Below are 26,848 nucleotides of genomic sequence, written 5' to 3' on the forward strand. Positions count from 1 at the left end.
ACTATGTTGTGCCTTCGGCACCTTGCTATGTTATGCTATCGTTTGCCTACTTTGCATTTGCGTATTTCTGTTTTCAAAGTTCTACATTTTTAACAAGCCCTCCCCTTTTAAGTGGCTGCCCATCTCTTTGTTTCCCCATTAATATCTGGATCCACCCCTCTTCAGGATGGTTGATACCCGTAGAGGAAGCACCAGCGGGTCCGACCAAAACCCCCCTCCACCTCCGGACCCAACCATGGCGCAACTTCTGCGCCTTATGATGGAAGACCGTGAGGCAGCCCGTGTGGAGCGCCAAGCTAACCTCGCGACCCTCCAGTACCTCGCTCAGCTTGCTACCGGAAAAGCCAACAACAATAATGGCGGGGATGGAAATGGAGACCCCCGCTCTAAACTGAAGGATTTCCAGAGCACCAACCCTCCCGTTTTCGACAAGTGCACTGAACCCCTCGATACCGATGATTGGCTTCGCACCATAGAGTACAACTTGGAGGTCGCCGGAATCGGCAATAATGAGAAGGTGTTGTTCGCCACTCACTTTCTTTCTGGACCTGCACGCGCTTGGTGGGAAAATGTCAAGGCTATTCAAGCTGAAGGACACATCATCAACTGGGAAGAATTCAAGGCCAAGTTCCGCAAGACCCACATCCCATCAGGACTGATCAAGCTCATGTAGGACAAGTTCATGAATCTGAGGCAAGGGCGCATGTCTGTGGTGGAGTACATGGACAAGTTCACCACTCTGTCCAGGTATGCTCTAGAAGACACCGACACCGAAGAGAAGAAGAAGGACCGCTTTCTGAATGGTCTACATGATGAGATGCAGAGTATCTTGGTGGCTGTTCCATACCCTGATCTTGAGTCGCTGGTAGATGCCTCTATCATGGTTGAGAGCAAGCGCAAGAATGCATTTGAGAACCGCAAGCGCAAGGCGATGCTGCAGCAAGGCAGCTCCAGCACTCAGCGACCCCGCAGTTTCCCTCCACCCAAGCCGGCGCCACAACCGAAGAGGGCACCACCCCCTGCACCTCGCCCCAACAACCCCAATCGCAACTACAACCCTCAGTGCTCTGGAGGAAGCAACTACAACCCCAATTACAACCGCCAGAACAACACTGTCTGCATCCCCACCAATGGGTGCTACACCTGCGGACAGCCGGGTCATTTCGCCAAGGAGTGTCCCAACAGGGTGAACACTGCTCAGCGCCCCAATGCGCCCAAGCAAAATCAGGGACAAGCTCACACTGCTACCAGAAGGAACCAGAACCAGAAGAAGCCAGCTGGACCAGCTAGGGGACACCTCAACCACATCGACGCTGAAGAAGCTCAGGAAGCTCCGGATATCGTTCTGGGTACGTTCCCCATCAAATCAGTGTCCTCAACTGTTTTGTTTGATTCCGGAGCATCACATTCTTTCGTTACCAAGCCTTTCGTGAGTAAAGCAGGTTTAACCCCAACCCCCTTGAAGCGACCTATGCTCGTACAAATCCCTGGATCCACTAGCAAAACCCAGAGTTCTTGCAAAGAAGTTCCCATAGATATTCAGGGGAAGCGTTTCCACGCCAATCTGATAGTGTTGGGTGAGCAAGGTCTGGAAGTTATTTTAGGTATGGATTAGATGGTAAAGTATAAGGGACATATAGATTGTGCTCGTCGCGCCATAACCCTGACTGCTGAGGACGGCGAGAAAATTGAACATGTAGCCACCATGCCATTCTCGAAGGCCTTATGCAAGAAGAGTGTCGCCAGTCCAGCCCTGCATGAAGTACCCATAGCTTGTGAGTACGCTGAGGTTTTCCCCGATGAGCTGCCCGGTATGCCCCCTGATCGGGATATCGAGTTTATCATTGAGCTAGTTCCCAGAACTGCCCCCATCGCTCAGCAACCTTACCTGATGAACCCCCAAGAATTAGTTGAGTTGAAGAAGCAATTGGATGATATGTTGAGGAAAGGGTTGATTCGCCCGAGCGCATCACCCTGGGGATCTCCCGTTATCTTTGTGGATAAGCGGGACGGTACTATCCGCCTGTGTGTGGATTACCGGTAGCTGAATGATGTCACCATCAGGAACAAATATCCCCTCCGGAAGATTGAAGATTTTTTCGACCAGATGAATGGCGCCCGAGTTTTCTCTAAGATAGATCTCCGAACTGGTTATCATCAACTCAAGGTTTCAGAGTCAGACATTCCCAAGACTGCCTTCACCACACGGTATGGACTTTTTGAATATACCGTGATATCCTTTGGACTGACCAATGCCCCTACCTATTTCATGAATCTCATGAACAAGGTGTTCATGACGTACCTCGACAAGTTCGTCGTGGTTTTCATCGACGATATTCTGATCTACTCCAAGAATGAAGAAGAGCATGCTGAACATCTGCGGACTATTTTGGGAACTCTCCGAGACCATCAGCTCTACGCCAAGTTTAGTAAATGTGAATTTTGGCTGAAAGAGGTAGGATTCCTTGGTCATGTCATTTCTGCCGGAGGAGTGTCAGTTGACCCATCCAAAATTCAGTCCATTATGGAGAAGAAAGCCCCTACCAATCAGACAGAAGTCCGCGCCTTTCTAGGATTGGCTGGATATTATCGCAAGTTCGTTGAGGGATTCTCTAGTATTGCGAGACCCTTAACGCAGCTTTTGTAGAAGGATAAGAAGTTTGAATGGACTGACAAATGTGAGGCCAGTTTTCAGGAACTCAAGAAGAGATTAGTCACAGCCCCCGTCTTGACCATGCCTGATATCACCAAGGATTTTGATGTATACTGCGATGCATCGAAACTTGGTCTGGGAAGTGTGCTGATGCAAGAAGGAAAGGTGATAGCTTATTTGTCAAGGCAATTTCGACCGCACGAGATGAACAACCCCACGCATGACTTAGAGCTTGCAGCTGTAGTTCACACCCTGAAGACCTGGCGTCATTATTTAGTTGGGAATCACTGCGAGATCTACACTGATCACAAGAGCCTGAAGTATATCTTCACTCAGCGGGAGCTGAACATGAGGCAAAGCAGATGGATGGAGCTCATCAAGGATTACGACCTCGGCATTCATTATCACCCCGGTAAAGGCAATGTCATAGCTAATGCCCTTAGTCGAGAGCCCTGTTCGTTGAACGCTCTCATCAAGGTTGCTCAACCCAAGCTATATGAGGAACTTGAGGAGTTTGGCCTCGAGTTGGTCAGCCATGGTTTCCTGGCAAATCTTGAGTTGAGGCCTACTTTATTCGATCAGATCAAAGAAGCTCAAGTGGGTCATGAGAGCATTGAAGGAATTAAGCGTAGAATGGATAGGGCTGATTTCTCGATTGATGCCGACGAAGTTTTATGGTACAAGGGACGCCCATGCGTGCCTAATGTAGAAGACCTAAAACAACTCATCATGAAGGAAGCCCACGACACCCCATACTCAATCCACCCCGGAGGAACCATGATGTATCAAGACCTAAAGCAACAATTCTGGTGGCACGGTATGAAGCGAGAGATAGCCTTTTTCATCGCACGATGCGACGTGTGCCATAAAGTGAAGGCTGAACATCAACGGCCAGCTGGACTGCTCCAACCCCTCCAAATCCCCGAGTGGAAATGGGAAGAAGTTGGAATAGAATTCATCACTGGACTCCCTAAGTCTCAACGTGGTCATGACTCTATATGGGTCATCATCGATCGACTTACCAAAGTAGCTCACTTTATTCCTGTCAAGACCACTTATCATGGGGCACAACTAGCTGACCTATACATATCCAGGATTGTGAGTCTTCACAGTGTTCCTAAGAGGATCGTATTAGATCGTGGTACCCAATTCACCTCCAGATTTTGGAAGAGCTTGCATGAAGCCCTCAGGACAAACCTGTCTTTCAGTGCCGCTTACCACCCACAGACCGGAGGTCAAACTGAAAAGTTAAATCAGATCCTTGAAGATAGGCTTCGTGCTTGTGTCCTCGCCTATGGAGCAAAATGGGAAGACTGTCTACCCTTCGCCGAATTCTCCTACAACAACAGTTACCAAGCCAGCCTGCAGATGGCCCCTTTCGAAGCCTTATATGGTCGCCGTTGTCGAACCCCTCTCAACTGGTCCGAGACTGGAGATAGTAAAGTTTTTGGACCTGACTGTCAACACCCGGATTTTTAAGTCCAGATGCCCTATTATATCATACATCGCAATCCCAGGAAGATTGTTTTTGCGAGACATAATAGTAAGTAGTTCAGAGTCATCATTTATTACAACACATACTTGTCTTACAACCACGGATCACATGATCCAATATTACACGAATATATTGTTCAACAACACACATAAGTAGCGGAAGCGTAGTAGTAGTGGACTATCTGTCCCACAGGCAACGCTTGACGTTCGGAGACGAGCCTAGTTATCGTAGACCTCTTGTTGTCCGTCCTCCGGATACTGTTGCTCCTCCTCAAAGTCTGGCATTTGAATAGCCAGGGCAAAGCCATGAGTACTTTAAAGTACTCGCAAACTAATACTAAAGTAATTGAGTAAGGGGTGTAGTCAGGGGTACTAAGCTCTAGGTTTATTTGCGGAAAGCCAAGTTTTAGTTCATTAGAACATTAGTAAAGACTTATCAATTGCTAGACTAACTTAAGTGGGAACATTAGTGTCATTCCCACAAATCATTTGTGATTCAAAATCAAATCACCTTTCAATTCACCATTCCTTTTGAAGATCAAAAATTCTGATAACGGAACAGTATGGCCTTCCCAATCGTCCGTAACCGTGGACACGGCTATTCGAATAGGTTTAACACTCTGCAGAGGTTGTACTCTTGTGCCACAACTTTTGATTTCATCCGTCGAGGATAACCCCGAATCATCGTAACTCAGTACGCGGATCATCAACCATAACCTTTCACTTATATATACTAGTATAGGCACCTCTCCCCATGAGCTTGGCCTCCCGGTGAAAACCAACTGTTATCCCGGGAACTGCACAGGGCTTGGGTCGTACATTCACCTCATATTCACATCATTTCTCAGATACGGAGGCAGCCTCGGCGTAACCTCTATGATGCTTGTTTAGAGGGAACCCATACTAAAATACACAAGCTTCTAGTTAAGCCCTACCCATAATCAGGTATTGTGGGGGTACTTGTATAATTGGAAGGGTATCGCATTCAAACCAATCATCAATTTTATCAAAAATCACCATCTTCTCTTGTTCAAATCCACCTCCACTTTACTTTCTTTCAAAGTCATTTCACTTCACCATGTTCCCATCTAGAGTAGTCAATTTTAATTGATTAGCACTAGCAACTATATGAGGGGTGCTAATTAGCTTTGGATTGTGCTAAGCTAACTTCAATATTGCTATACTCTAGACCAAGTGAAAAAAAAGTACTTTGGAAAAACAAGTAAGCAAAAGTAAGTGCAAGGTAAAAACATGGGATAGGTAAATACATAAAATAAAAGGGTGATGGTGCTTTGCTCTTGTAGAGCTTGGCATCATGGTGATTAGCAAGGATTAGCTTGCCTTGTTGGTATTGGTCAAAGTGATCTTCCTCTCCTTTGTAGTGGGTCTCCTCCTCTTCTGGGTATTCTTCCGTACTAGCGTCTATATACGAATACGAGGTATAAACACCAAACCAATCTTGTATACTAAACTACACACACCAAAGAGTTCATTCAAGTACTATTAACATCACACTAATTCAATCAAGGTGGATTACTTGGTTCATGCTTGGTTAAGAGAAAAAGGTAATTTCCTCTCATTTGTCAATATTCATTTGAATTGTTATTTCATCTTTTGGAGAGAAACTATTTTCCCCTTATTGTATTCTTTCAAGATTTAATTCTCACTCATAATAATAAGGTATGAAATATAGGTTGACCCTGGTCAACACTTCATATCTATTATGAGAGAAAACAATTTAAATAGGGTGACACACCTTATGCCATTTTAAACTTAGCATTTAAATGATTTTAAATCTTGAAGTAAATACAATCAGAGGCTTCTTAACCCTAGGTCATTTCCTCTTCTTATATTACTCAAGATCAAGATTTAAATGAGAGAGGAGCTCTCATACTAATTATAGAGTTTAAAATTTTAAGTTTAAAATGGACTAGAAATGGCTCCATAGCCACTATTTTGATCTAGTCCATGATCATGCAAACAACCTGGTTATATTATTGCATAAACAATTAGAGTACATCATTTGTGAACTATGAGAGTTGGAATCAACTCAAAATCAATTATGGTTGATTTTTAAATAATGTTTGAATCTGCATAAGTACCTGTTTTGTTATTTTTGGCAGATTAATTCTACTTCGAAATTGGGTATGGGACCAGTGGCATTAGTTAGATAATTTCCTGGGCTTTCCAGAGGTATAAAGTTTGCTAAATTTGGTTGGGTAGAATTCAAACTATTCAAATTTGAAGTTGTCATCTGTGAGCAATTTGAAATAAAGGATTTAAACGAAATTTCCTCTAACTGGGCTGCGCGGGAAAAGCCCATGGCCCAAAGTTCAAACGAACCGTTACGGCCCAGCAACGCAGCAGTGCGCGTGGGCCGCCTGACAAGGTGGCTCCACCTGTCAGCGGATTTTAAATCCCGAAGCGGTACGCGAGCTGTGAGGCGTCCGATTAGATGGGAGATCGACGGCCAGCAGGCGTCGTCTTCCCCGACGAGATGGCGAGCATCTGGCGGCGAGGGTAGGGGGTCGGAGAGCCTACCGGCATTCCCGCGGGTGTTGGCGAGGTGCGCGGCGATGTTGACGAAGATGAGGAAGCTCCTGGTACCGGTGGCGAGGCGTGGGGAGGCTCCGATCGACGGCGATGATCTGCGGGCTCCGGCGGCCTTCAGCTTCGAATTGCGGCGACTCCGGCGGTAATTGGATGAACTAAGGGTGGGAGGAGAAGCAGTGAAGGGAGGTGAGTCGAATGGTGTGAGGTAATCGTGCTGGGGGCTCCTCTATTTATAGATGGGGAGGTGACCGGCGGGTGCTGAGAAGGAGCGTCGACGGCGTGGCCTCTCCGTCGATCGAAAGGGCAAGGCGAGGATGGCTAGAGATAGGCGGTGTCCTGGCGATGCTCAACGTGCATTGGTGCAGAGAAAAGGGCGACGGGATGGCTCGGGCGCTTGCAGGGTTTGCGACAGGGCGTGCGGCATCATTTGGTCGAGGACGACGGCGACGGTGCAGGGGCAGGCCTGGGCTTGTGTTTAGCTTGTAGAGGGCAGGGAGTAGCTGCTCAACGCCGTGGTAGGGATGCAGGGCGAGGACGGTCGCGCTCGAGTGGGCGACGTACTGGCGCGGCCAGTGCGCGCTCACCGCGTTGGCTGGCATGCCCTGGCATGCTTTTGGGCGCGCGCGTTCTGGCCAATGCCGAGCGTTCGCGAGCAGGGGCTGTGTACCATTCGATTCCTTGAGTGACAGAGAGGCTCCAGGACAAGGGGAAAGGTTGAGAGGAAGGCTGGAGAGATGGTGGCCAAAGTGGCCGGCATGGCCACGGTATGCATTAGTCTAGGGTTTCTTTTCCCTCTCCCCTCACTTTACTCGACCAGGGCATGTACTAGGGTGAAGCAGGGGTTGTAAGAGAGTGCAATGATCACGGATTAAAGGGGTTTAGGGAAGAAACCTGTGGGTAATAGAGTGTAACACAAAAATGAGAATAAGCCTGCCAGGTGTTCGACACAATGGCCGCATGAATTCAAATTTTGAATTTCGAAAATCTTTTTGGTGGATCTCAAACAAATAAAGAAAGGGTTGGTTTGGTGGTGGTTTGACTCAATTTGAAGTGGTTTTGCAAAAATTCAAATTGGAGGGTTATCTTACTTTTCTTCTCAGATCCTACTTTGGCAATTTAATTCTGGTCAACCTAGTCCACTCTGGCCATGGTGGTCAACATGAAAAGTATTCACCTTGACATGGTCTTAGATGACCTGGCTTTGGTTGACCAAGTTTAGTTGAGGTTTTAAGAAATAGAGTGGTGCAAAGTAGAGAAGAAAATATTTTTATCACATATGACCATTATCATATGTAGTTGAAATTTGAATTTTCCTTTGATTTGAATCTGGTTTCTTTTGTGCATTTTTGTTTGTTTGAGTTATATATGAGTTTTAGAAACCATAGGGCAAGCAAATATGGCCTAGGGTGAAGATTTGCAAATTGGCATATTGTGTATGTAAGTGAAATAGGGGTTTTTCCCTTTTTCTTTATTTCTTTTCCAATTAGGGTTTTGTGATCTTGAATTAGGGTTCCATAGCAATGGTTCAACACACTAACACTCATCATGGCAATTGCATAAAAGAATTTCACTCAAATGCATGAAACTATATGTGGCACTATATGCATAGAAAAAGTTTTTGTTAATTGCAAAATTTGAGATTTGGGAAATTTTCTTTCTTGACCTTTATTATTGAAACTTGGGATGTTACAAACCCTTCCCCCTTACAAAAGATCTCATCCCGAGATCTTAAAGAAAACTATGTACTAAAGAGGTCTGGGTACTCAGTCTTCATGAAGTCTTCTCTCTCCCAAGTGGCTTCTTCTTCGGTGTGGTTACTCCATTGTATCTTCAGAAACTTGATACTCCGGGTGCGGGTAGTTCTGAAAGCTTCTTCCAGTATGCGAATCGGCACTTCGCGATAGGTCAAGTCTGAGTTGATATCCACAGCTCGATGATCGATGTTCTTGAAGACTTCTGTCGATTCCGGTACTTCTAAACATTTCCGGAGTAACGAGATGTGAAACACATTGTGCACCGCTGACATTTCTTCTGGTAACTCCAGTTGATATGATACCTCTCCTCGGCGACTCAGGACTTTGAAGGGTCCGACATATCGGGGTGCAAGCTTTCCTCTAAGCTGAAATCTCTGCATTCCTTTAAGGGGGACACTTTGAGATATACGAAATCTCCGATCTCGAAGGTCATCTCTCGGCGTCTCTTGTCGGCGTAACTCTTTTGTCTTGATTGGGCTGTCTTGAGGTACTCGCGGATCTTGTGAACCTTCTCTTCTGCTTCACGGAGAATATCTGATCCAAAGACTTGACTCTCTCCGACTTCCGACCAATTCAGGGGGGTACGGCATTTCCTTCCGTACAAGGCTTCAAAGGGGGCCATCTGCAGACTGGCTTGGTAACTGTTATTGTACGAGAATTCTGCGTACGGCAAACAGTCCTCCCACTTGGATCCATACTCCAGTACACAAGCTCTCAACATATCTTCTAGTATCTGGTTGACTCGTTCAGTCTGTCCATCCGTCTGCGGGTGATAGGCTGTGCTGAAATTTAGCCGAGTGCCGAGTCCTTCATGTACTTTCTGCCAGAATCTGGAGGTGAATTGGGATCCTCTATCGGATACTATCGACTTTGGGGTTCCGTGCAGGCTGACTATCCGAGAGATATATAACTCTGCTAGTCTAGGTCCTTGATAGGTGGTCTTGACGGGGATGAAGTGGGCGACTTTGGTCAACCTGTCGACCACTACCCAGATAGAATCATTCCCTTTACTTGATTTGGGCAGTCCAGTGATGAAGTCCATTCCGACAGAATCCCACTTCCATTCGGGAATCTGGAGGGGTTGCAACAGTCCGGCGGGGCGTTGATGTTCTGCCTTGACTCGTTGACAGATGTCACATCTGGCGATGTAGCTTCCAATTTCTCTCTTCATTCCATGCCACCAAAATTGCTCTTTCAAATCTTGATACATCTTGGTTCCTCCGGGGTGAATGGAGTAAAGGGTGTCGTGGGCTTCTTTCAGTATGACTTGCTTCAACTCTGAATCTGATGGAACGCAAAGGCGTCCGTGGTACCATAGCACTCCTTCTTCATCAACAGTGAATCCCGGTGCCTTTCCTGTGGTTATTTGGCTCTTGATTCCATCAATGCTAACATTTCCCTTCTAAGCTTCCTTGATCTGACTAATCAGGGTGGGTTGGAGTTCAATGCTGGCGAGATATCCTTCACTAACAAGTTCAAGTCTAAACTGTTCAAACTCTTGAAACAGGCTAGGTTGCTCACTTGCTAACATGGAGTTCAACTGACACGGCAGTCTACTCAGAGCATCCGCTACCACATTGGCCTTGCCGGGGTGGTAGTGGATTTCCATGTCGTAATCCTTGATTAGCTCTATCCATCTGCGCTATCTCATGTTCAGCTCCTTCTGCGTGAAGATATATTTCAGGCTTTTGTGATCTGAGTAAATCTCGCATCGATTACCCATGAGGTAATGACGCCAAACTTTCAGGGCTAAAACCACGGCTGCTAGCTCTAAATCATGGGTTGGATAGTTCTGCTCATGCTGCTTCAGCTGTCTTGACAGATACGATATCACTTTGCCTTCTTGCATTAACACACATCCAAGACCAATCTTGGATGCATCACAGTAGACGTCGAAGGGCTTGGTGATGTCCGGCATGATCAGTATTGGGGCTGTGGTCAATCTAAGCTTGAGTTGTTGAAAACTCTCCTCGCACTTCTCCGTCCATTCAAACTTCTTATCCTTCTTCAAGAGTTGTGTCATCGGTCTTGCTATGCTCGAAAATCCTTCAACGAATCGGCGGTAGTATCCCGCTAATCCGAGAAAAGCACGGACTTCCGTTTGAGTGGTCGGGGCTTTCCATTCTTCAACAGTCTTGATCTTCGAGGGGTCAACGGCAATTCCTCCGGCGGACAAGATATGACCCAAGAATCCTACTTCTTTCAACCAGAATTCACACTTGCTAAACTTGGCGTACAACTGATGCTCCCGAAGGGTATCCAAGACAACTTCCAGGTGATGCTCATGTTCTTCCTCGGACTTGGAGTAGATAAGGATGTCGTCGATGAAAACAACGACAAACTTATCCAGAAAGTTCATAAAGATCTTATTCATGAGATTCATGAAATAAGCGGGGGCATTGGTTAATCCAAACGACATGACATTGTACTCGTACAATCCATATCTGGTGGTGAAGGCAGTTTTGGGGATATCGGTGGCTCGAATCTTAAGCTGGTGGTAACCTGTCCTCAAATCAATCTTCGAGAACACTTTGGCACCGGTCAACTGATCAAACAGCTCTTCTATCTTCGGTAACGGATACTTGTTCTTGATGGTGACATCGTTAAGCTTACGGTAATCCGTACATAAGCGATTTGCACCATCCTTCTTGTCTACAAACAAAACTGGTGACCTCCAAGGCGACGCACTTGGTCGAATCAGACCTTTGAATAGCATATCATCCAGTTGCTTCTTCAGTTCCACTAATTCTGCCGGGTTCATACTATAGGCTCTCTGGGCTATAGGTCCGGTTCCAGGGATTAACTCGATAATAAACTCGATATCCCGATCTGGGGGCATACCGGGTAGATCATCAGGAAACACATCAGGATATCGACAAACGACCCTGATCTGATCCAAGGTGGGTTTGGCTAAACTCTGGTTGCAAGTAAATTTTCTGGGTAGCCTTTCGGATATGTGTTCAACTAATCTTCCGGTGCTACTAGTCATGGTGATGGCCTTCTTGGCACAATCAATTAACCCATGATGTTTCGACATCCAGTCCATACCCAGGACTACTTCCAATCCTTGTGTTCCCAGAACAATCAGATTTGCATAAAATTCTATTTCTTGGATTATGATTGGCACATCTTTGCAAATTTTTCTAGCTTTAGTGGTTGAACCAGGTATTTGAACTATCATGACATGCTTCAAACTGATGGGTTGAATCTTACTAGTGCATGCAAAATCTTCAGTAACAAACGAATGCGATGCTCCAGAATCAAACAGCACTCTTGCGGGTATTGAGTTAACAGAGAACATACCCAGCACCACATCTGGGGCTTCCTGAGCTTCTTCCGCACTCATGTGAAAGAGGCGGCCGCTACGGTTGTTCGGGTTGTTGGGGGCGAACTTCTTGTTGTTGGCGACACGACGCTGTTGCTGAGCAGGGCCAGAGGTGTTGGCGGCAGTCTTGGCGAGTCTCTTGGGGCACTCGTTGGAGTAGTGTCCCACCACTCCGCACTCGTAGCAGGTGATGGTGGACTTGTCCTTGGGGGTGATGGGGACCGCGTTACTTCCAGTCCGCGGAGCAGTGTTGGGGGTGTTGTTGTGGTGGTTGGAGGCCCGAGGTGGAGCGCGGTTGAAGTTGTTGTTGTTGTAGTTGCTGTTGTTGGGGTGGCCTCCTGGCCTGGGGTTTCCTCCACTCCGGTTTGGATAACCCGGACGTGGGTGCTGCATAGGGGGTTTGTTGTTTCTGGGGGCGAAGCCTCCACTTGAGCTGGGGCGATACCTGGGGGTATTGCTGGGCCCATTCTGATGCATCATTCTGCGCTTGCGGTTTTCATTGGCCTGGTTGAGCTTCCCTTCCATTTGAATGGCGGAGTCAACAAGAGCTTCGAGGTCAGCAAAAGGAATGTTGACCAGCACCGTCTGCATCTCATCATGCAGACCATTCAAGAACCTTTCCTTCCTCTTCTCGGTGGTGTCCGTCTCGTCCGGGGCGTACCTTGACAGAGTGAGGAATCTGTCGCGGTATTCTACCACGGTGAGGCGACCTTGCTTCAACTCTCTGAACTCATCCCTCATCTTCTTAATCAGACCCGGTGGCACATGATACTTGCTAAACTTGAGCTTGAAATCTGCCCAAGTCATCATTTGCCCCGCATTTAATGCGCGGGCACTTGTCCACCAAGCACAGGCAGGTCCAGCTAGATAGTGGGTGGCAAATAGTACTCTCTCGTTCTCTTCCACTCCGGCAACTTCAAGGTTATTCTCCATTGTTTGGAGCCAATCGTCCGCGTCGAGAGGCTCCTCGGTTTTGCTAAATACCGGTGGATTGGTGTTCTGGAAATTCTTCAATTTTGACCCTGGATGGTCGTGGTTTCCGTGGCCTTGATTACCCTGGGCAATCTGTTGAAGTGCTGCTAAATTGGCTTGCCGTTCAGCTCTCTCAACTTCTCTATCGGCCATCATTTGTTGCAACATCTGCATCATTGCCTCTTGCGTCATGTTGCGGGCTGGAGGGGCCATCTGAACAGTGATAGGGATCATGAGATGAGAGGGAAATTTCTATGGCTTATTTTGATTGCAATTTCACAAAGTTTAAAACTTGATTCAGAGGATGAAACTAACAGTTATAATATTACACACGTAAACATAGTCACGGAAGTAGCAAATATTACAAGCCAACTAATCGGAGGGTTTGAAGAACCCTTTCAACAATCTACGATACAAGGGGGGGTGATACATAGGACCGATACAACTCCTACTACGCATGTGCTCCTAGGAAGGGGGAACTACTCTCCATCGATGCGGATCGGGAAGGTGGTGTCCATCCCGGCAGGCAGGCGCTGGTGGAAGTCCAGATCTCCGTCTTCCTCCTCCTCGTAGTCGTTGTCGTTGCTAACGTAGGAGTAGCCATCCCCTTGGATGTCTTCTCCCTCGCCTTCCTCTTCCAGTGCCTGGAGCTGTTCCGCCTGGGTGGCGACAGTCTCCTTCAGAGCGGCGATCCGGGCGCGGAGGCGGTAGATGGTGGAGTCCCTCTTCGTGACCAGCTGGCGAAGCTCCCTACGCTCCTTGGCGAGGAACTTGATGGTCTCCGCATGCTGGTCCAGCTGAAGGTAGGTGTGGTTGGCGTATGCTCGGGAGTTGTCCAGCTTGACTTGAGTCTCGAACAGCATGTAGTCCATGTGATCCACGTGGTGCCGTAGCACGGGGTGGAATGGCAGGGTGATGGGAACCCCGAGAGAGGTGTGCCTCGCAAAGTGTGCGAAGCGCTCCCCCTCGATGGCCAGCGAGTTTTGCCCACACAGACGTGCGAGGGCCTCCTGAAGAGCGCGTGCCAGTCCGTCGAGCCAGGTGTTCTCTCGGAGAGAGAACTGGATCTGGCGGAACATGGGCGACTCCGGCTTCCCCGGGAGGTTAGCCATGATCACCCACTGGAGTTGTCCTCCGGGCTGGCCCGCGACCTTTCCCCCGTAGAACACCGGCGGAGTGCGTCCAAGGAACTCTGCGAGGGCGACAAGGTCCCTCTCAAAGATGAGGTCCCCTCCGTTGGCCAGGTCGTACACCTGGGTCTCAACGAAAGGCTCCGTCGGGATGAGCTGATCCATCTGTAGAGGGATTGATGAGCAAGTTAGAGTAGTGGAAGTGTTCAAAATTTTAAGTATTTATAAATAATATTTTATACTGGCTATAAACAGATCTCAAGGGTAAGGGTATGAGTATATTTTTCATAACTATCCCGTTTAAGTTTTTAGGACTAAGTTTGTCATGCATCCATTCTAACTAGGGTCTCCTAAGGTTAAACAATGGCTCTGATACCAACTTGTCAACACCCGGATTTTTAAGTCCAGATGCCCTATTATATCATACATCGCAATCCCAGGAAGATTGTTTTTGCGAGACATAATAGTAAGTAGTTCAGAGTCATCATTTATTACAACACATACTTGTCTTACAACCACGGATCACATGATCCAATATTACACGAATATATTGTTCAACAACACACATAAGTAGCGGAAGCGTAGTAGTAGTGGACTATCTGTCCCACAGGCAACGCTTGACGTTCGGAGACGAGCCTAGTTATCGTAGACCTCTTGTTGTCCGTCCTCTGGATACTGTTGCTCCTCCTCAAAGTCTGGCATTTGAATAGCCAGGGCAAAGCCATGAGTACTTTAAAGTACTCGCAAACTAATACTAAAGTAATTGAGTAAGGGGTGTAGTCAGGGGTACTAAGCTCTAGGTTTATTTGCGGAAAGCCAAGTTTTAGTTCATTAGAACATTAGTAAAGACTTATCAATTGCTAGACTAACTTAAGTGGGAACATTAGTGTCATTCCCACAAATCATTTGTGATTCAAAATCAAATCACCTTTCAATTCACCATTCTTTTTGAAGATCAAAAATTCTGATAACGGAACAGTATGGCCTTCCCAATCGTCCGTAACCGTGGACACGGCTATTCGAATAGGTTTAACACTCTGCAGAGGTTGTACTCTTGTGCCACAACTTTTGATTTCATCCGTCGAGGATAACCCCGAATCATCGTAACTTAGTACGCGGATCATCAACCATAACCTTTCACTTATATATACTAGTATAGGCACCTCTCCCCATGAGCTTGGCCTCCCGGTGAAAACCAACTGTTATCCCGGGAACTGCACAGGGCTTGGGTCGTACATTCACCTCATATTCACATCATTTCTCAGATACGGAGGCAGCCTCGGCGTAACCTCTATGATGCTTGTTTAGAGGGAACCCATACTAAAATACACAAGCTTCTAGTTAAGCCCTACCCATAATCAGGTATTGTGGGGGTACTTGTATAATTGGAAGGGTATCGCATTCAAACCAATCATCAATTTTATCAAAAATCACCATCTTCTCTTGTTCAAATCCACCTCCACTTTACTTTCTTTCAAAGTCATTTCACTTCACCATGTTCCCATCTAGAGTAGTCAATTTTAATTGATTAGCACTAGCAACTATATGAGGGGTGCTAATTAGCTTTGGATTGTGCTAAGCTAACTTCAGTATTGCTCTACTCTAGACCAAGTGAAAAAAAAGTACTTTGGAAAAACAAGTAAGCAAAAGTAAGTGCAAGGTAAAAACATGGGATAGGTAAATACATAAAATAAAAGGGTGATGGTGCTTTGCTCTTGTAGAGCTTGGCATCATGGTGATTAGCAAGGATTAGCTTGCCTTGTTGGTATTGGTCAAAGTGATCTTCCTCTCCTTGGTAGTGGGTCTCCTCCTCTTCTGGGTATTCTTCCGTACTAGCGTCTATATACGAATACGAGGTATAAACACCAAACCAATCTTGTATACTAAACTACACACACCAAAGAGTTCATTCAAGTACTATTAACATCACACTAATTCAATCAAGGTGGATTACTTGGTTCATGCTTGGTTAAGAGAAAAAGGTAATTTCCTCTCATTTGTCAATATTCATTTGAATTGTTATTTCATCTTTTGGAGAGAAACTATTTTCCCCTTATTGTATTCTTTCAAGATTTAATTCTCACTCATAATAATAAGGTATGAAATATAGGTTGACCCTGGTCAACACTTCATATCTATTATGAGAGAAAACAATTTAAATAGGGTGACACACCTTATGCCATTTTAAACTTAGCATTTAAATGATTTTAAATCTTGAAGTAAATACAATCAGAGGCTTCTTAACCCTAGGTCATTTCCTCTTCTTATATTACTCAAGATCAAGATTTAAATGAGAGAGGAGCTCTCATACTAATTATAGAGTTTAAAATTTTAAGTTTAAAATGGACTAGAAATGGCTCCATAGCCACTATTTTGATCTAGTCCATGATCATGCAAACAACCTGGTTATATTATTGCATAAACAATTAGAGTACATCATTTGTGAACTATGAGAGTTGTAATCAACTCAAAATCAATTATGGTTGATTTTTAAATAATGTTTGAATCTGCATAAGTACCTGTTTTGTTATTTTTGGCAGATTAATTCTACTTCGAAATTGGGGATGGGACCAGTGGCATTAGTTAGATAATTTCCTGGGCTTTCCAGAGGTATAAAGTTTGCTAAATTTGGTTGGGTAGAATTCAAACTATTCAAATTTGAAGTTGTCATCTGTGAGCAATTTGAAATAAAGGATTTAAACGAAATTTCCTCTAACTGGGCTGCGCGGGAAAAGCCCACGGCCCAAAGTTCAAACGAACCGTTACGGCCCAGCAACGCAGCAGTGCGCGTGGGCCGCCTGACAAGGTGGCTCCACCTGTCAGCGGGTTTTAAACCCCGAAGCGGTACACGAGCTGTGAGGTGTCCGATTAGATGGGAGATCGACGGCCAGCAGGCGTCGTCTTCCCCGACGAGGTAGCGAGCATCTGGCGGCGAGGGTAGGGGGTCGGAGAGCCTACCGGCGTTCCCGCGGGTGTTGGCGAGGTGCGTGGCGATGTTGACGAAGATGAGGAAGCTCCTGGTACCGGTGGCGAGGCGTGGGGAGGCTCCGATCGACGGCGATGATCTGCGGGCTCCGGCGGCCTTCAGCTTCGAATTGTGGCGACTCCGGCGGTAATTGGATGAACTAAGGGTGGGAGGAGAAGCAGTGAAGGGAGGTGAGTCGAATGGTGTGAGGTAATCGTGCTGGGGGCTCCTCTATTTATAGATGGGGAGGTGACCGGCGGGTGCTGAGAAGGAGCGTCGACGGCGTGGCCTCTCCGTCGATCGAAAGGGCAAGGCGAGGACGGCTAGAGATAGGCGGTGTCCTGGCGATGCTCAACGTGCATTGGCGCAGAGAAAAGGGCGACAGGATGGCTCGGGCGCTTGCAGGGTTTGCGACAGGGCGTGCGGCATCATTTGGTCGAGGACGACGGCGACGGTGCAGGGGCAGGCCTGGGCTTGTGTTTAGCTTGTAGAGGGCGGGGAGTAGCTGCTCAACGCCGTGGTAGGGATGCAGGGCGAGGACGGTCGCGCTCGAGTGGGCGACGTACTGGCGCGGCCAGTGCGCGCTCACCGCGTTGGCTGGCATGCCCTGGCATGCTTTTCGGCGCGCGCGTTCTGGCCAATGCCGAGCGTTCGCGAGCAGGGGCTGTGTACCGTTCGATTCCTTGAGTGACAGAGAGGCTCCAGGACAAGGGGAAAGGTTGAGAGGAAGGCTGGAGAGATGGTGGCCAAAGTGGCCGGCATGGCCACGGTATGCATTAGTCTAGGGTTTCTTTTCCCTCTCCCCTCACTTTACTCGACCAGGGCATGTACTAGGGTGAAGCAGGGGTTGTAAGAGAGTGCAATGATCACGGATTAAAGGGGTTTAGGGAAGAAACCTGTGGGTAATAGAGTGTAACACAAAAATGAGAATAAGCCTGCCAGGTGTTCGACACAATGGCCGCATGAATTCAAATTTTGAATTTCGAAAATCTTTTTGGTGGATCTCAAACAAATAAAGAAAGGGTTGGTTTGGTGGTGGTTTGACTCAATTTGAAGTGGTTTTGCAAAAATTCAAATTGGAGGGTTATCTTACTTTTCTTCTCAGATCCTACTTTGGCAATTTAATTCTGGTCAACCTATTCCACTCTGGCCATGGTGGTCAACATGAAAAGTATTCACCTTGACATGGTCTTGGATGACCTGGCTTTGGTTGACCAAGTTTAGTTGAGGTTTTAAGAAATAGAGTGGTGCAAAGTAGAGAAGAAAATATTTTTATCACATATGACCATTATCATATGTAGTTGAAATTTGAATTTTCCTTTGATTTGAATCTGGTTTCTTTTGTGCATTTTTGTTTGTTTGAGTTATATATGAGTTTTAGAAACCATAGGGCAAGCAAATATGGCCTAGGGTGAAGATTTGCAAATTGGCATATTGTGTATGTAAGTGAAATAGGGGTTTTTCCCTTTTTCTTTATTTCTTTTCCAATTAGGGTTTTGTGATCTTGAATTAGGGTTCCATAGCAATGGTTCAACACACTAACACTCATCATGGCAATTGCATAAAAGAATTTCACTCAAATGCATGAAACTATATGTGGCACTATATGCATAGAAAAAGTTTTTGTTAATTTCAAAATTTGAGATTTGGGAAATTTTCTTTCTTGACCTTTATTATTGAAACTTGGGATGTTACACTGACCATCTTCGCGAAGCTAAAGAACAAGTCCAACTGATCCGTGATCGCCTCAAGGCCGCTCAATCCCGCCAGAAGAGTTATGTTGATTCCAAGCGCCACGAACTGATCTTTAATGTTGGCGATCATGCTTATCTTTGCGTCACTCCACTCAAGGGAATGCAAAGATTTCACGTCAAAGGAAAGCTTGGCCCCAGATATATTGGGCCCTCCTAGGTTCTCGCTCGTCGAGGCGAGGTATCCTATCAACTGGAACTGCCCGCTGAGTTAGTGGATTTCCACAATGTGTTCCATATCTCTCTTCTTCGACGATGCCTTCAAGTGCCCGACAAGCCTGAGACCTTCAAGAACATCGATTATCGCACCCTCGACCTCAACACCGACTTAACATATCGAGAAGTACCCCTTCGGATTTTGGAAGAAACTATTCGTCTCACCCGCAGAAGAAAGATTAAACTCTGTAAAGTTTAGTGGACTAATCACTCCGAGGAGGAAGCCACTTGGGAACGAGAGGATCAACTTCGGAAGGACTTTCCCGCACTCTTAAGTTCTTAGCCACCGAATCTCGAGGAGGAGATTCATTTTAAGGGGGGGAAGGTTTGTAACAACCCAACCTTTGTGCCTTGATTTAAAAAAATTGAAATACAATTTTTTTTGGGCCAACAAAAACTTTTTCTATCATTAAAAATTTCATGCATATAGTTAATCTTGCAATGATTGTAGGATGTGTGTGTTTGTCATTTGTGAAAATTCCAATTGTGTGTCAATCACTAAACACCCTAAAACTATATCTTCATGTGACCCCTTTTTATTTTTGGTTTATTTAAATTAACCATGACACAAACACTAGGAGTACTTCATCTCTCTCTCTATTTACTTGAGTCATCAAAATTTCTATTCCTCTATAAACCCTAAGACCCTCTTATTATGTGCCACCCCTTCTCAAAATCTGGTATTATTTAACCCTTGTCACCCTTGATGCATGTGATCATCATCCCATGTGATCATCCAAGATCATATCAACTTCCATTTTCCCTCCACCAACTTTCTTTTATTCTCTCTTCTCCAATTTCCCTTCTACTAACTCTCCAAGCAAGTACACCATTGACTCCTCATATCTTTACCCTAACCTTGTCCTGGAATCGTGCTTAGGTGTGTTGACTATTTCCAAAGAAATTAGAGAAGAGGAGGATGACCATGCTGGCCATGCTCACCACATCTCCCATTTTGCACTCTCTTTCTCTCTCCCCCTCCAAACCACCAGTATATGGACAGAATTCGACCCCATCTCACTTCTTTCCACTCTCTTACTCTACACACACAGATCACATGCTTATGCATGCATTTAGCACCATGTGGTAAGAGGGAAATGGGAGAGAGGAGGTGGCCGGGATGGTTTGGATGGCCATACCACCTTTGGCCTCGACTCAAACAGATGCAGACAAAACTTGGAGCACCTGCACACCTGCACTTCCCTCCTGTCCCCTCTCCTATCCCCCTAGACCCCCTTCCATCTTGTCTGGACCATGGTCACCACAAGGAGACAACGGCTACCTCCCTTCTCTCTGCTGCGCGTGCACACTGAGCCGGCGTGCCATCGACGCCTGCTGCAACCCTCTCTACCCCCTAGACAACGCCTAGGCTTCCCTCTCACACCCCCTCTCCCTGACCCGCCATGGTCACCCCCAATGAGCACCGTGCACGCCGGCATTGGCACAGCCAAGCTGGCCACCTCACCCTCGCGCGCCGGTGACCATCGACAATGGGGCGGTCACGGGAGGACACTCACCTGCCACGGAGACGCTCGCCACCATCGCTCCCTTCCCTCACCTCGCACAGCACCGTCGCCGACGCGTCCCGTCACGGCGCGCGACTTGCTGTCGCTCACGCTGCGCGTTGCCTCTCTCTTATGGTCACTGCCAACGCGCGCGTCGAGCCAACGCCTAGCCTGAGGCGCGAGTGATCAACGACACCGCCCATCTCGCCCAACCAGCTGCTGCCGCCCCATTTTTCTTCCGCGCCGGACCAAGTGCATGGTGCACCGGCCGTTCTTCTATAAAACGCGCCAGACCTCCTCCACTCCAACCACTTCACCACCAGAACCACACTCCAGCCCAACTCCACCTCCCGAGAGGAGAGGAGCTCCACTCCTCCCTGCTGTCCGGGACGCTACTCACCCTTGCTGCAAGTTCTGGTGAAGGTTGCCATCATTGGGCGCTGCATTTCTTCTCCCCTTCTTGCTCCCTGGAAGCTCCCATATCTTCTCTCTCTCTAACGCGCTCCTCCCTGCCGTCCAGGAACGCTGGTAGACGCCGCCGTGACGAGCAGCCGCACGTGGCCGTCGCTGTCGAACGCCGGACAGGAGGTCTCTGCCTCGGCCACCACCACCCTCTTTGGAAGCCCCTTTCTCCCCTCTTTCTCACGCATCTATTCTCCCGTCCCAGGGTTCCCCATAGCGGCTGCTATTCCGAACAGCGTCTTCGACGCCGACGACGACCGCCGCAAAAGTCGCTGCTGTTTCGGCCACTTCGACCACCACTCGACAGCCCTCGCCCCGTCGCTCCTAGTGCACCAAGCCTCGTCGGATTCTGCGCCCGGAGGTGAGCACCAGAGGCGCCGGAAGTAGCTAGGGTTGCCAGCAGCTCGCCTGGCTGCGTCGGAGAAGAAGACGGTGTATGCACCGTTGGATCCGATCCAACGAGTGCATGCACACTCCAATGGGCCCAGGCGCCAGCGTGGCGGCCACATCCCCGCCTTTTAAATGGGATCGTCTCCCGCGAAGCCGCATGCGCTGCCAGGCCGGATCTGGCCAGGCCCAGTCATCCCGGCCCGATCCCCTTTTCTTCCTTTTCATTTAAAAAATTGCCAGTAAACTTCTGCCTAGCTTTTAGCTCACCTTAATTTCTAAAAATCTTCAAATTGGTTGATTCAAATTCCTAGGTGCTCAAAATGAAATCTCTACCATAGAAAATTACATGCATGTGATTTAGAGTTATAAATCTGTGCTGTTAAATAAAAACCTAAAAGGGTACTGATTGTGTATTTTATTTATGGTGTAAGTTTTATAAACCCTTTTTGCATGAGACTAACTTTGGTGTAAAGTAGAAGTGAATAGCTTTATTTTGGCACTGATCCCACATGCCAAGGCTCCCTTGATTTTGTTTGGTTAATAAGTTAAAATTTGTCCAGAGAGCTCTTCTCTGATTTTTAATTCAAAAAACTACACATGCTCTTGAAGAAACTCCAAGGGCTACCAGTAGACATAATGATAATGTATTTCTGTGCCAAAGGGGATGATTTTTAGAGTTGTAGGTTAGACCTGGTGAATTTGTATCTGAAACAGGGCACCCTTTTAGTATTTTATTTTTGTACATTCTTTTACAAATCAGAAAAATGTCAAATCAGTGGGGTTGGATCACAAATAGCATTAGCTATCCAGGGGTGTGCTTGGATTTGATTGGTGAAGCTCTGATTCTGGTTGGCCTACATATTTGTGAGCTCTGGTTTCTATCTTAATTAATTTGTCTAGGTCATTTAACATTTTATTTGCATGTGATGCTTGTTAATGTTTGTTCTACATGTTATTAGCTTTCAATAGGTATGCTTCATGCATTTTTGGGACTTACAGAAAGATTTAGACCATTTAAATGGTTCCTAAGTCATTTCTGAAATTTAAAAAATCATATCTTTTGTTTTAAAAACCATAAATGGGTGAAACAACTTTCAGTAGTTTGCATTTGTGAACCTTTACATACTGTGATTTTACAAAAAAAATTGTGAATTATTCTAGTGTGGTTTGTTGATTGGGTATGGCTTGTTGTTATTTTTTTTGCGACGCTAGATTCGAACACCGCTGGAAACCGAGGAGAAGGATACTTTGGAGGAATTGAAGAGGAAGACCAGGGGAACTTTGCTGATCAAGGCAAGCCACCTCTTGATGGATCTCTGATCCTACATATATCTTGTTCTTGCATTACTACAGGTTTTATAAAGTGCATGTCTTTCATTTATTATGTCGGTGGTTAGCGCCACCGGGGTTTTATTAATCCACCCTTAGGGTGCAGCCCTCGTTGGAACCTACTGACCCCAATCTTAATAGTGATATGGTGCTTATCACCTTATCATCCCTGTCGCCGATTTTCAAGAAAATATGGACTATAGGTTGGGAACCCTTGTGGAAAAGTTTTTGGAAAATGTTTCCGAGAAAGATGTTTTTCGAAAACCTTGGAATGGGGTAACCCTGCCCAAGTGGGAGTTTGAAAATGAAGGTGGTGATTTGCAAAAGTGAGTTTTGCTGGAATAAAGTGGAGGTAAAAATGTTTTTGAAAACTTCGGTGCCTTGGGTACTTACCCTGACCAATTAGACAGTGCAGCCATATTACCCCAAAGTAGGCACGGGGGTAGCGTAGTAGTTTGTCTCGCCTTAGTTTGGGTCCTGCAAGTGTAGTGGGAGTCCGACCATGGACGCTTCTATCGGGGTTCTTCCCATGAGAAGGGACGCAACCCATTTGCCTTTTCAGGTACGCGGGGTACAACTTATGAGCTCCCATTGAAAGATGCCTAAGTGGTTGAACGGCATTCCGGAGGGTCGATGTGTCGGGGACTTTGCAACTCCTGGGTAAACGGCAACCCGAACTCTGGTGTTGGGAGGTACAACTCATTCGGCATGTCTTAGGCTAAGGCGAGCAAGCAAAAAACTGCGATTGGTTATCCGAGCCTCGCGTTTTGACCCTTGGTGAACCAGGGTTGATCCCGGCGGATTTATCGGATCTTATGGTGAAAGTGTACAACCTCTGCAGAGTGAAAACTATTCGAATAGCCGCGTCCACGGTCATGGACGGTTGTGAAGGCATGATACCTACGCTGAAGAGTTTTTTTTTACAAATGTTTTCAAAGAAAAGATTTTGGAAAGGTACCGGGAAGGTACGGGAAAATGCCAGTGGGACTGGAGGAAATGTACCTGACAGGTACGGTGGACAGTTGGTACAGTTTTTTTGGCCATACTGAGGGCCGGAAAAGAAATTGGGCCACCCTTACCTATTAGTCTTCAAATGAAAGTTGTTTACAAAGAAAAAGATTTTCAACAAAAGATATAGAAATGTCATATTCTCGAGAGAAACTCTCTCTCGATCCTTGTCGCCTTAGTTAGAGCCTGTTCCTTGCTACTGCCATATTGCATATACTTTATTTCTCTCTAAGGTGGTTTGCGAGTACATTCAAACGTACTCATTGGCATTGTTGTCCTGGCTATTTACTTGGCCATACTTTGAAGAGGAGTACTACGAAGAAGAAGAATGCAACACCGAAGAAGCGAGCTAAGACGCTCTCCCAGTCAGCCGCCTGTAGGGTAAAGGCCTGACTTGGGTTCCACCGCTGTTTGGAGTCAAATAAATTCCGCTGCTGTTTGTTGAACTTTGGCCATGATGGCCTATGATGTAAGATTCCGTATTAATGTTAATTCGGCACTGTAATGGATGATGTAATCTGGTATCAGTTCGGTTATGTATTCACGATGGAATGATCTTGGGATCGTGAAATTGTATGCATAACATGAGTTCTAGACTGGTAAGTCCGGGGCCTCACATGTACCAACATATGTTATGATTAAGTAAGAGTTATCCAGGCCTGTAATAGGAGTGGTATCAAGTGATGAAAATGTGAATATAAGAAAGATATCCTACTAGAAGGTGTATACCAAGACAAGTAATGGGTAAGTAAAATCTATCCAAACTTGTGAAACAACTAATACTAAGTAATACACATACAAGTCATATGAGGTAGTATAGACCATGATGAGTCAATCATGGGAGGTAAGGAAGAGTGATAGGAATAAAATATGTCCACTTACATGGTAGAGATAGTAATCACATATGATTCACCTGAGAGTCATTATATGATGGACAAGAACATCATAAATATTTAGGAGGAGTACAATAAGTAGTTAGGTGTTCAACGATAGTGCAAGATTTATATTCCAAAACTATGGGAACTGTGCCAACTATATCAGAACCATAGTCTAATGGTAGAAACACATGGAAGTATAGGAGCTATGCTCTATTAGTTATGTGATTTGAGTAGTCACGTTAGAGTCTGGAGAGATCTCATGTGAGATTATTCTTCCGCATAATAGAAGTTAAGCTAATACGTCCAAAGTAAGTTAGGTCAACCAAAACTATTCGGGACCAATTTGTTCAACTTTATTCGATTGCAAATGAGCAGTTAGGGTACATGTTGAGACAAATAGTAGTATGCCATATATACGTGCTAAGTATCATGATACAAACCTATATTATGTGGTGTTATATACTACACATCTCAGCCTGATGTTTAGAGATGTCTTACTCAACAATTATATTCAGGCCTATGATGATGTGTATTATAAGCACAAAGCTGAATCTTCTTGGATTTTATTGGATTTTTCATTGTTTGACTAGATCCATACATGAAGTTTGACTTTGATATGCAAGTGCATGTTGCAATATCAGGTTCTTACTTGATGTTATAGATCTAGAGGGTAATGGTATTCGTGTGAGGAAGTGACGAATTCTGAAGATTCTGAAGACAAGATGAAGGTTCATCAGAAAAAAGGAAGCAAAATTGTGGGAAGTAACCACAATATTCCAAAGGAAGGACCAATCAAAACTTATGCTTAACTTCAACAGAGGAGTACTTTTCTACGGAAGAAGCATGAAGGTGAGAAATATGGTGAATATGGAGAAGTAGAAGTAGAACCATAATCATTATGGAAGAGGGAATGCATGGGAAATCACTTAGGATACTATATTCATAGTGTCAGTTAATGGTTTTCTTGCAAAATAAACCCTGAAAGAAGAAAGATGACATATAAAACCATAGCGGATATAAGAAGACCGCAGTTGGTAGAGGACCAATACTGGGAGATAAAGTGGTAGATGTCTCGTCCAGTTGATTGGAACCTATAAAAGAGTTCACTTTTGGATATCAAATAAGCCACAACTGGTTATCAAATAGCCCCAATTGTTATCAAGTAGTCCACAATTAGCTATTTGTAACAAGAAGTTGTGAACAAATAAAATCTTGTCAGCCAAATAACTAAGACCTATAATCATTTAGTCAAAGGATTCACGTCGGATATTCACAATTGTGTGGATATACCACAAAGAATCTTCGTGAGACCTTAGAAGAGTTTGAGATATAAGCTAGACCTAGACAGTATTCTAACCATGAGTCCAATGATTGGAAGAAAAGGAGTTGAAGACCATAATAAAACTCTAAGGGGGAGAGTAAAGATTGAGTTTGATGTACCAGGACTCAATATTTTGAGAAAGATATAAGAAAAAGGTCTGAACTGAGAGGAAGTTCTATCTTATTTTCATAATATTATTGGACACTACTTTCAGAAGGATGTCAGACCAGAAGCCGAGATTCATACCTCGAGGAACTAAGAATTGGACTATAACTTGAGAAAGTGAGTAATATCTACTCAGAAGTATGCATGCTCAAGTAAGCCAAGGATAATGAAGTTGGACAAAAGAAATATCGGAGACCAAATAAAGCTTAAGAAGCCCTAAGACCGAAGGAGTTTGACCATACCAGAACCAAAGACCAATTGATAGATTCCTTTCATGGAACCTAAAGGAACCACGAGAGTTATAGGTATCAATTATAATCCATGATTGGATAGACTAAATGAGTCTAATCCATTCTTAGGGAATAAACCATCAAGACCATTTCTATGGTAAATACCTTACTAAGTACCTACTATAGTTTTAACTGGTAATGGGAAACATAACCTACCTTAAAAAAATATTATAGAATCAAGTTTTTTGGATAACCAATTAGGAGTATGTTATCAAATTAGTCTTCAAATAAGACTATCAGCACCAGAAGAGGTCCCAATTATTGAATCTTCAATGAGAAAGGAAATAAGCTTATAATATTGGAATAGCACGGAAGTGAAGGAACGAATCATTGTTTATTGATAGACACTATTGGATTCCATGAAGAATCTGGACAAGAGATATATTCAATTATATATAGTAAGATTACCACGGAGTTCGAGAAAAGTCGTAGTCTGCACAAGTCAGATCCACAATCCGAAACGTAAGAGAGTTCAAACTTCGAGGACGAAGTTTAGTTTAAGGGGGAGAGACTGTAACATCCCAGGATTTGGGGTTACAAAAAATAGGGGAAACAGATGTGTGCATTGCATTCATGCATAGAAAATCTGGGAAATTTTCGTGCTTTTGTTTAAACTATCAAAGTGATCGAGGTTTCTGTTGCATCGGTGGAACTGAGTTAGTCATCGATGTGGGTGCAACAAATTTC

This window comes from Lolium perenne, chromosome 7 (genome assembly GCF_019359855.2).
Source record: "Lolium perenne isolate Kyuss_39 chromosome 7, Kyuss_2.0, whole genome shotgun sequence".
Taxonomy (NCBI): Eukaryota; Viridiplantae; Streptophyta; class Magnoliopsida; order Poales; family Poaceae; genus Lolium; species Lolium perenne.